Source organism: Panulirus ornatus, chromosome 16 (genome assembly GCF_036320965.1).
Source record: "Panulirus ornatus isolate Po-2019 chromosome 16, ASM3632096v1, whole genome shotgun sequence".
Taxonomy (NCBI): Eukaryota; Metazoa; Arthropoda; class Malacostraca; order Decapoda; family Palinuridae; genus Panulirus; species Panulirus ornatus.
The window spans coordinates 21942075-21954574 of record NC_092239.1 but is presented as its reverse complement, the minus strand read 5'-3'; positions in this window follow the sequence as shown (position 1 = coordinate 21954574).

The following is a 12500-nucleotide window of genomic DNA, read 5'->3' as shown; positions in this document are numbered from 1 at the left end:
AGCCACTCATGCAATCATGCACCGAAAACACAGCTCCCTATCCACATACTGGCCCCACAGACCTTTCCATGGTTTACCCCAGACGCTTCACATACCCTGGTTCAGCACGTCGATCCCAGTATACTACATCGTTCGACTTCACTCTATTCCTTGCATACCTTTCACCCTCCTGTATGTTCAGGCCCCGATCACACAAAATCTTTTTCACTCCATCCTTCCACCACTAATTAGGTCTCCCGCTTCTTCTTGTTCCCTCCGCCTCTGACATATATATCCTCTTTGTCGATCTTTCCTCACTCATTCTCTCCATGAGTCCAAACCATTTTTACACACCATCTTCTGCCCTCTCAACCACTCTTTTTATTACCACACATCTCAAGTACCCTTTCATTACTTACTCGATCAAAACACCTCACACCACATATTGTTCTTAAAAATCTCATTTCCAATACATCCATCCTCCTCCGTACAACTCTATATATGGCCAATGCCTCGCAACCTTATAACATTGTTGGAACTACTATTCCTTCAAACATACCCATTTCTTCTCTCCTAGATAACGCTCTCTCCTTCCACACATTTTTCATCGCATCCAGAACCTTCGCCCCCTCCCCCACCCTGTAACACTTCCGCTTCCGTGGTTCCATCCGCTGCTAAGTCCACTCCCAGATATCTACAGCACTTCACTTCCTCCAATTATTCTCCATTCAAACTTACATTCCGATTAACTTGTCCCTCAACCCTACGTTGCTCTTCCCTAGTCTGATGCTCTGAACATGCTTTTATCCTCTCTGTCAATACGCTTCCATATAATTTCCCAGGAATACTCAACAGACTTACGCCTCTGCAGTTTGAACACTCACCTTCATCCCCTTTGCCTTTGTACAGTGGCACTATGCATGCACTCCGTCAATCCTCAGGCCCTTCACCATAAGCCATTCATACAATGAATATCTTTGCCACCTAATCAACAACACAGTCACCCCCTTTTTTAATCTATTAGATTCAACTGCAATACCAATTAAACTCGTCGACTTGCCGGCTTTCATCTTCCGCAAAGCTTTCACTCCTCTTCTCTGTTTACCAAACCATTTTCCTCAACCCTCTCACTTCGCACACAACCCCGACCAAAACACCCTTCATCTTCCACTCTATCATCAAACACATTCAACAAACCTGCAAAATACTCACCCCATCCTACACACTTCATCACTACTTGCTATTTCTTCCCCACTTGCCCTCTTCACCGATGTTTTTTTTTTCACTATTGCCAGTTGTGTGAAGTGAGGGAAGGTCTATCTACAGGTACTGTGCTGGGATGTTTGTTTGTCGGCAAACCGACCTAACTACATGTTGATAGTGAAAGAAGTTGTTAAGTGGAAAAAGTGTATGGACACTTTAAGAGGAAGATTGAAGATCAGATTGCTGATAGCATAGTTAGAAATAAGTTAGGAGATGGCAGTTAGATGATGTTTCGGATATAAATGGATTTCCGACTTGGATTGCCGACTTGGACACAGCGACCTTCCAGCACCGCTCACCTTCCAGTGCGGCCTGTCGCATAGGAGCACTGGGCAATCCTGCCAAGGCGTCCACCACCCCGCCCGACATCCCGACCTCAGGAACTGGTACCTGCTACTGGGAGCCACGGGAGAATAGCCTAATCCCGCACACCCTAAGCCAACAAAGGGGAGATGACCTAGCGCCTGACCAGTGGCCGATACCAGATGTACAAGGCAGGCTCCGATTTTTAACCTGTGCTCTTGGACCACATCCTGTAAAGGGAGTGAGTCCAGGTTAGGGCTTTGACCGTGCACACCTCAAGGTCCCGGTATGTCAGCCCTAACCCTCTGAGAGCACTCGCGCTTTCTTGACACCATGCACCACGCCAACTTAAGGTGGCAGATGTTACGTGCACGGTGTCTTTCCGGTAAGATCCCGTACAGCCTTGTAAGACTTCCGGGGTACCGTAGTAGCTGCACTTGTAATGGTGTGCAGTTGAATGCGGGAAGTGAACCCCAGAGACCTGCGTATCGATGATATAGGCCTCTGTGCCTTTGGAAGCCACGATGTCCGGCTTCCGAAAGGACCCCACAATCGGAATGCGTGGCTCGCAGGACACCTTATAACCCCTTTGTCTCAGTCGCCCGGCCAAATAGGCACAGATGTTGTCGTGCCTTTTTACCCTCCCGCCATGTGTACGAGGGCGCATCTGTGCGATGTGCCCGAGCGTACCTGGCTTCTGACAGGTGTCACAAAGGCCGTTGATCTCGGGCCGGCCTCTGGACGCTCTGGCAGGGGTGGGTAATGCGCCTATCCGCACTTGGACAGCCTTCACATAATCAGCACCTGACAGGAAACGGTTCCCGCTATTCACCCATCTGCTCACCTGAGGCACAGCGGCAGATGGAGCAAGAGCCGCACCGTCGACGGTGCTGACCAGGTTAGCCCTCCATACGTGCTGGCGTTCGGATTTACTACTCGCCTGTCGACCGGCAATGCATGCGGGTCCAGACCAGCGCTGCAGCTTGCTCAACACTGCAGGCTCCCGGACAGCCACCTGAATCACTGGGTCGGTCGAGGTGAACAGTTTTTTGTACCGCGCTTGTTTATTTAGCCGGACAGTTGAAGCAAAGTCTGGTATACCCAGCCCTACCATCTCCGGTTGCCGAGTGGAAAAATGCACAGGGTACGTAATGGGCTAGGCGCAGCCAGCGGCGGACCGCCACTCGCACTTGCCTGTCCATGCGTGCTAACTGAGTCTTAGATACTTCCCCCAACACCAGTCGATGCATGAGCTTGGGCATCAGATGCTCCACAAGCAACGCAATCCGCTGTTAAGGTTTTAGAGGGGCTCTGGTGATGTTTCGGAGCCCCTCTTCTAGCAGAGCCCCGTAGGACTTACGCGACCCCCGGCCCGACAAGAATCCCGAGGTACTTGTATTCGTCCTCAGCACTCATGGATCCGACAGCGCTGCCCAAGACTTGGAACGTCCTGTTCTTATTGACGTACCAAGTCTTGCGCTTGCCGTCGACCTCCATGCTGAGGGTACGACACTTCCCTGAATTAACCTGAAACCCACCCTCCACGAGGGTCGCAGCCATCACGTCCATTGCCTTCTGCAAGCCAGTGGGCGTCTGCGCAACCAGGACCAAATCATCGGCAAAAGCCAATGCTGACACTTTTTGGTCACCGTGGGCGTGTGCCCGCGCACGACCGACGATCGCATCCAAGATCTTGAGGTTCTCAGGCATCCGTCCACTGGAACGAATGCCTTTTGAGCTTCATCGATCTGAACGAGGCTCGAGATGCGGCTGCTCAAGATTTTATGGAGCAGGCGGACTACGGCACAGGTGATGGTGATAGGCCTGTAGTCCTTGGGTTCGGTTGGGTTGGGTACCTTAGGTATCAGCACCGTTCTACTAGCCTTCAATGGCTCTGGTAACGCAGACGTAGCTATCCAGAGGTTGAACATATTGGCCAGAACCCTCGGAGGAATGAACTTCAGCAATCGAGTCGACATTCCATCAGGTCCAGGAGCAGATGTTCTAGTGGCATTGAGGTAGTGTGCTACCTCGTCTACGGTTATGATCTCTGCTAGTTGTTCACATGTTTGGTCAAAATCGTTAATGGCATGTTCATCCGGCTCAGATGGTCGAGAGAAGAGAGCCCCCCAGAAGGGATTGAGGCGTTCCGGCCCAACCGAAGTTGGCGGTACCTCCCAATCGCCTTTGAGCACTTGTCCAGCAGCCAAAGATCTATTCTCAAGATAGAGTCTCTGTACTTTGGGGTATTGCTCTCTTCTGAGCCGGTTTCCACGCAAAGGAGCCTCCTCCGCGCGGCGTACGCGGCCAGAGTTCGCCGACTGCCTTGAACCACCTCCACCACGATTCGGGCGGCCTTCAGGCGAGTTACAGGAGCTTAGCATTCGTGATACGTGCTCTGCAACTGCCCTGGTTGCGGCGAGGCTGTCACCCCGACGCAAATGGTCAAGGTCTCCATTTAGGACGTCCTCGCCCCACGACAGACTTGTGGGGACGAGTAGTAATGCGTCGAAATAAGCGACAGTCTCCGCCACAAAAGAAGCAATTGATTGGGATTGGGGGACCCACGGAATGGCTGGGACAGATAAAACCGTGGGAGTAATCTCACCACTGGGTTCCGCACACACGTACATCCCTGTACGTGGTGCTTCCCCCGGGGTGCCAATCCGCGTGTTGCTTCTTGTTGTGGCTGGGACACGCCTCTCAATCGGCGCACCATCCAGCACCTCGCTTTGCGTCGGAGACCTTTGATCGCTTCGACCGTCCTAGAAGGGACAATTTCCCGCAACCGCTGGTTCAAGCCCTGCCCGGCAACTAGTGAGGGACCAGCTGCCATCCCTGCCTCAGCCCTGGCGAAGAGCTCAATCTCCTCATCAGACCACCGAGCAGCCGTGGATATAACGTGCCTGGTAGCCAGCTCCTGGTGGAAGGAGCCGGCATGTGCCTGCCTCTCGTGGACCCTACGGCCCCGAAAGCTGGCGAAGGTCTTCCCACAATGTGGGCAAGAGGGTGAACGGTCGTCGGCCGTTCCCTCATGGCTGTTGCTGGTACCCGACATACCAACAGAGGCTGGTACGCTATTCCTAAGGAATGGGTTATGCGTGACGGGTACCACGAAGCGAAAACCCGTGACAAAGGTAGACGCTTCGGCTTTGGTCGCACAGTGCTGCCGCCCGAAGGAAGCAGAGGACTGCGGTCAGACGATGGACACTGCCGCTGTGCTTCAGTCCTGGGGATATCCCTTTGGTAGTTGCCCTACTATCCCAATAAACGTAGCTGGACAACTTCCGACTCTCAGCTGTTGGCTGGTATGTACTGAATAACCAACCAACGAAGCTAGGGCTTAAAGTGCGCAATCACTCGAGTTACTCGGATTTAAGGCTTTATTAAAAGCGAGTGATAATCCGACGCGACTCTTGTCTTACTCACGTTATTTACCTCTTTCCAAAAATTCTTTTTATTCTACCAAAATTTTAATGATACTCTCTCAAACCAATTCTCATTTGCCCTCTTTTTCACCTCTTTCACCTTTCTCTTGACCTCCTGGCACTTTCTTTTATACATCTCGCAGTCTTCTGCACTACTTCCCTGCAGCTATCTTCCAAACGCCTCCCTCTTTTCTTTCACTAACAACATCACTTCCTCATTCCACCACTCACTACCCTTTCTAATCTACCCACCTTCCATGTTTCTCATGCTAAATGCTTCTTTTGCACAAGCCATCACTGCTTCCCTAAATACATCCCATTCCTCCCTCACTCCCCTCACGTCATTTGCTCTCACTTTTTGTCATTCTGCACCTAATTTCACCGGGTACTTCCGCACACAAGTCTCCTTTCTAAACTCAGTTACTCCCACCACTCTCTTCTCCCCAACATTCTCTTTTCTTTTCTGGAAACCTCTTCAAATCTTCACCTTCGCCTCCACAAGATAGTGACCAGACATCTCTCCAGCTGCCTGTCTCAGCACATTAACATCCAAAATTTTCTCTTTTACATGCCTATCAATTAACACGTAATCCAATTATGCCCTTTGACTATTTCTCTTACTCACATACTTATACTTATATATATCTCTCTTTCAAACCAAGTATTCCAAGTATTCCAAGTATACTTTTTCAGCACACAAATCCACATGCTCTTTATCATTTCCATTTACAACACTGAACACCCCCATTTACATCAGTTTACGATCTACTTAAACATTGGAACAGTTAAACAGAAAGTTTCAACATTAGATATCCATGGAAAATATTTTGGTCATAAAAGAATATCTTTATTCCTTTTTCCTTAACCTGGAGAGAGAAACACAACCCACCATTTTTAATGGTTCTCGTGTACCATCACTAACAAAAACACCAGGGATAGGAAGCACTGTTGTGCAGTACCTCGGCGTTTCACAGTCGAACACATAGCTTGAAAGTTACAGAAAACAAGATAACACTAAGAGGCTACATAAAGTCATCATCTTGAAGCTGCAATAGAAAATATAAAAGATGGATGTTATTTATGAGCTTACATTTGCTGAATGCTACAGCCGAAGATACAACCCAAACGTGCGGCAACCAGGCATGCACCAACTTGATGCTACATGAAAGCATAAGAACATACAACATAATCATTAGCAATATACATCACCTTGATGATTGTAGAGAGTGAGGTGGTGCCATGTGTGAGGAGGATGAGAGAGCAGGAGGACTGAGACATGGCCTCTAGCAAGGAGCCCACCGCCTCGCTCGCATCCTTATCCACATCTGGTATCAATATAGCTGCTTATATAAAGGTAATTTTAGATGTATGCTATTTTCTTAGGTACAAATACAATGTTCGTTGCGGATTATGATAACCCCTTGAATATCCAGGAAAGACAAGTATATACGTATATATTGTACAGGATTTGGGGCAAGGAAATCGATTCTGAAATTAAAGAGGCCTGAATAGTGTCCTAAGTGGAAAAAATTCTGTGGTTATTTTGAGTACACATAAAACTTAGGTGTAAGTACTTTGAAGGTGAAACCATTGTCGTAAGATAAAAGTATGAGTGAAACACGCATGCATTCATATGCGCATGCAAATAAAAAAGTTAATGATGCAGTGAAACTAAAACTCTGATCTAAGTCGAGTTGCACGACTCAGAGAAGCTATAGAATGCTAGCTTTTAGAACTGTTACGGAAATGACAGTACTCAGAAGCTTCTTCGGCATAAATCTAGCTGATTCTACCTCCGTACTCCACATGTGTCGTAGAAGGCGACCATAGGGGGTCGAGGCGGGGTGCTGGAAACCATCCCCTTAATGTATTTCAATTTCTAAAAGAGGAAACAAAGGGAGGAGTCAGGTGGGGAGTGCTCATCCTCCTCAAAGGATAAGGCTGAGGAGACTGAATGTGTGTGGATATAACCAGCATGAAAAGAGAGGAGAGATAGGTAGAATGTTTGAGGAAAGAAGCCTGGATGTTCTGGCTCTGAGTGAAACGAAGCTCAAGGGTAAAGGGGAAAAATGGTTTGGAAACGTCTTTGGAGTAAAGGCATTAGTAAGTGAGAAGACAAGAGCCAAGGAAGGAGTAGCAGTGCTCCTGAAGCATTTGTGGGAGTGTGTGATTGAGTTTAAGAAAATAAATTTCTGAAGTGATGGTAGTAAAGCTGAAAGTGGATGGCGAGAGAGGGGTAATTACAGGTGCATTGCACGTGGTCATGAGAAAAAAATCATGAAAGACAACTGTTTTAGGAGCAGTTGAGTGAGTGTGCCAGCAGTTTTGCTACACGAGACCGGGCATTAATGATGGGTGATTTAAATGCAAAGGTGAGTAATGCGGCAGTTGAGAGTAAATTGGTGCCCATGGGGTTATCCATTATCATGAATGGAAATGGTGAAGAGATTGTGGAGTAAAGTGCTGAAAAAAGGCTGGTGATTGAGAATAACTGGTTTAAAAAGAGTGATGTACGCAAGTATACGTATGTGAATAGGAGAGATAGTCAACTGGCATTATTAGATTACGTTTTAATTAATAGAAATCTAAAAGATAAAGTTTGGATGTAATTGTGCTGAAAGGGGCAGGTGGTGGGATGTCTGATCACTACCTTGCAGAGGCGAGTGTGAGGATTTGTAGACGTTTTCAAAAAAGAGAAGACAATGTTGAGGAGAAGAGAGTGGTAAGAGTAAGTGAGCCTGGAGAGAAGAATTGTGTGAAGAAATATCAGCAGAGAGTGAGTGTCCATTGGCAAAAGGTGAGATTATTGAAGTGAGGGGAGTGGGTAAGGAATGAGAGGTATTTAGGGAGACAGTGATGGCATGTGCAACAAATGTGTATGGGATGCGAAAGGCGGGAGATGGGCAGATTAAAAAGGGTAGTGAGTGATGAGAGGAAGAAGCAAAGTTGTTAGTGAAAGAGAAAGGAGAGGCGTTTGGGCGGCACTTACAAGGAAGGAGTGCAAATGATTGGGAGATGTGTAAGAGAAAGCGGCAGGAGGTCAAGAGGAAGGTGTAGGGGTTGGTAAGAGATTAAATGAGAGTTGGGGTGAGAGTGTATCATTAAACTTTAGGGAGAATAAAAAGACTTTTTGGAAGGAGGTAAATAATGTGCGAAAGATACGAAAACAAATAGGGACATCGGTGAAGGGAGCTTTCATAAGGCGAAGCGATAACAGGGACTGAAGGAGTAAGTATTTTGAAGGATTCTTGAATGTTTTTGATGATAGAGCGGCAGATGTAGGGTGGTGAGGTTGGTGTGGTATGCGAAGTGAGAGTCAGGGAGAGTGGTTTGGTGAAAAGAGGAGGTGAAAGAGTTGCGGAAGATGAAATCCAGCAGGATGGCGGGAGTGGATGGTATTGTAGCTGAATTAATTAAGAAAGTGGGTGAATATGTTGTTGACTGGTGGGTAAGGATATCCAATGTATGTATGGATTACGGTGAAGTGCCTGAGGATTGGCGGAATGCATGTAAAGAGTGGCAGATGTAGGGTGTTTACGTCGGGGTGGTATGGGAAATGAGAGTGCTTTTGTGATAAGAGGTGGTGAAAGGTTTGCGGAAGATGAAATCCGTCAAGGAGGCGGGAGTGGATGATAGTGCTGTTGAATTTATTAAGAAAGGTATGAATGTGATTTGATTGAATGGTAAGGATATTCATTGTATGTATGGATCACGGTGAAGTGCCTGAGGATTGGCGGAATGCATGCATAGTGCCATTGTACAAAGGCAAAGGGAATAAAGGTGAGTTTTCAAACTACCGAGGCATAAGTTTGTTGAGTATACCTGGAAAAATATATAGGAGGGTGTTGCCTGAGAGGGTGAAGGCATGTACAGAGCATCAAATTGGGGAGGAGTGTGGCTTCAGAAGTGGCAGAAGATGTGTGGATCAAGTGTTTAAGAAATACTATGAAATGCAGAGGAATTTGTATACAGCACTTACGAATCTGGAGAAGGCATATGATAGCGTTAATAGAAATGTTTTATGGAGGGTCTTAAGAATATATGGCGTGGGAAGCAAGCTGCTAGAAGCAGGGATGAGCATTTATCAAGGGAGTAAGGCATGTGTACGAGTAAGAAGAAAGGAGAATGACTGGTTCCCAGTGAAGGTCTGTTTACGTCAGGGGTGTGTGGTGTCACCATGGTTGTCTAATTTGTTTATGAATGGGGTGGTGAGGGAGGTAAATGCAAGAGATTTGGAGAGAGGGCGAGTATGTAGTCTGCTGGGAATGACAAGGTAAGTGAAGTGATACAGCACCGGTTGTGAATTTGAGTGAGAATCTGCAGAAGTTGGTGACAGAGTTTGGAAAAATGTGTAAAAGGAGACAGCTGAGAGTAAATGTGAACAAAAGCAAGGTCTAATTATTAGGTTCAATAGGGTTGAGGTTCAAGTTGTTGGGATGTAAGTTTGAATAAAAAAGAAAAGAAAATGGAGGAAGTGAAGTGTTTTAGAAATCTGAGAGTGGACTTGACAGCGAATGGAACCATAGAAATGGGAGTGAGTCGAAGTAATGGAAGTAATGGAATTGTAAGAAAGATGTGTAGCAATAATAAGTGTGGTTGAGAGAGCAGAAGAGGGTGTCTTGAAATTATTTGGATATATGGAGAGAATGAGTGACGAAAGGTTGATCAATAGGGCATATATGCTAGAATTGGAGGGAACAAGGAAAGGTAGGAGATGAAATTGGTGCTGGAAGGATGGAGTGAAAAGATTTTGAGCGATCGGGGCCTGAACGTGCAGGAGGGTAAAAGACGTGCACGGAATAGAGTGAATAGAAACGATATGGTATAGTGAAGTCGACGTATATATATATATATATATATATATATATATATATATATATATATATATATATATATATATATATATATATATATATATATATATATTTATTTTGCTTTGTCGCTGTCTCCCGCGTTAGCGAGGTAGCGCAAGGAAACAGACGAAAGAATGGCCCAACCCACCAACATACACATGTATATACATACACATCCACACACGCAAATATACATACCTATGCATCTCAAAGTATACATGTATATACACACAGACATATACATATATACACGTACATAATTCATACTGTCTGCCTTTGTTCATTCTCATCGCTATCCCGCCACACATGAAATAACAACCCCCTCCCCCCTCATGTGCGCGAGGTAGCGCTAGGAATACAACAAAGGCCAAATTCGTTCACACTCAGTCTCTACCTGTCATGTAATAACGCACCGAAACCACAGCTCCCTTTCCACATCCAGGCCCCACACAACTTTCCATGGTTTATCCCAGACGCTTCACATGCCCTGGTTCAATCCATTAACAGCACGTCAACCACATCGTTCCAATTCACTCTATTCTTTGCACGCCTTTCACCCTCCTGCATGTTCAGGCCCCGATCACTCAAAATCTTTTTCACTCCATCTTTCCACCTCCAATTTGGTCTCCCACTTCTCCTCGTTCCCTCCACCTCTGACGCATATATCCTCTTGGTCAATCTTTCCTCACTCATTCTCTCCATGTGACCAAACCATTTCAAAACACCCTCTTCTGCTCTCTCACCCACACTCTTTTTATTTCCACACATCTCTCTTACCCTTACACTACTTACTCGATCAAACCACCTCACAACACATATTGTCCTCAAACATCTCATTTCCAGCACATCCACCCTCCTGCGCAGAACTCTATCCATAGCCCACGCCCCGCAACCATACAACGCGGCCGGAACCACTATTCCTTCAAACAACCATTTTTACTTTCCGAGATAATGTTCTCGACTTCCACACATTCTTCAAGGCTCCCAGAATTTTCACCCCCTCCCCCACTCTATGATACACTTCCGCTTCCATGGTTCCATCCGCTGCCAGATCCACTCCCAAATATCTAAAACACTTCACTTCCTCCAGTTTTTCTCTATTCAAACTTACCTCCTAATTGACTTGACCCTCAACCCTATTGTACCTAATAACCTTGCTCTTACTCACATTTACTCTCAACTTTCTTCTTTCACACACTTTACCAAACTCAGTCACCAGCTTCTGCAGTTTCTCAGATGAATCAGCCACGAGCGCTGTATCATCAGCCAACAACAACTGACTCACTTCCCTAGCTCTCTCATCCACAACAGACTGCATACTTGCCGCTCTTTCCAAAACTCTTGCATTCACCTCCCTAACAACCCCATCCATAAGCAAATTAAACAACCATGGAGACATCACACACCCTTGCCGTAAACCTACATTCACTGATAACCAATCACTTTCCACTCTTCCTACACCTACACATGCCTTACATCCTCGATAAAAACTTTTCACTGCTTCTAACAACTTGCCTCCCACACCATATATTCTTAATACCTTCCACAGAGCATCTCTATCAACTCTATCATATGCCTTCTCCAGATTCATAAGTGCTACATACAAATCCATTGCTTCTCTAAGCATTTCTCACATACATTTTTCAAAGCAAACACCTGATCCACACATCCTCTACCACTTCAGAAACCACACGGCTCTTCCCCGGTCTGATGCTCTGTACATGCCTTCACCCTCTCAATCAATACCCTCATATATAATTTCCCAGGAATACTCAACAAACTTATACCTCTGTGATTTGAGCACTCACTTTTATCCCCTTTGCCTTTGTACAATGGCACTATGGAAGCATTCCGCCAATCCTCAGGCACCTCGCCATGAGTCATACATACATTAAATAATCTTACTAACCAGTCAACAATACAGTCACCCCCTTTTTTTTTAAAAATAAATTCCAATGCAATGCCATCTAAATCGCAGCCTTGCCGGCTTTCATCTTCCGCAAAGCATTTACTACCTCTTCTCTGTTTACCAAATCATTCTCCCTAAACCTCTCACTTTGCACACCACCTCGACCAAAACACCCTATATCTGCCACTCTATCATATAAGACATTCAACAAACCTTCAAAATACTTACTCCATCTCCTTCTCACATCACCACTACTTGTTATCACCTCCCCATTAGCCCCCTTCACTGAAGTTTCCATTTGTTCCCTTGTCTTACGCAATTTATTTACCTCCATCCAAAACATCTTTTTATTCTCCCTAGAATTTAATGATACTCTCTCACCCCAACTCTCATTTGCCCTCTTTTTCACCTCTTGCACCTTTCTTTTGACCTCCTGCCTCTTTCTTTTATACATCTCCCACTTATTTGCATTATTTCCCATCAAAATTCGTCCACACGCCTCTCTCTTCTCTTTCACTAATAATCTTACTTCTTCATCCCACCACTCACTACCCGTTGTAATATGCCTACCTCCCACGCTTCTCATGCCACAAGCATCTTTTGCGCAAGCCATCACGGCTTCCCTAAATACATCCCATTCCTCCACCACTCCCCTTACCTCCTCTGTTCTCACCTTTTTCCATTCTGCACTCAGTCTCTCCTGGTACTTCCTCACACAAGTCTCCTTCCCAAGCTCACTTACACTCACCACTCTTTTCACCCCAA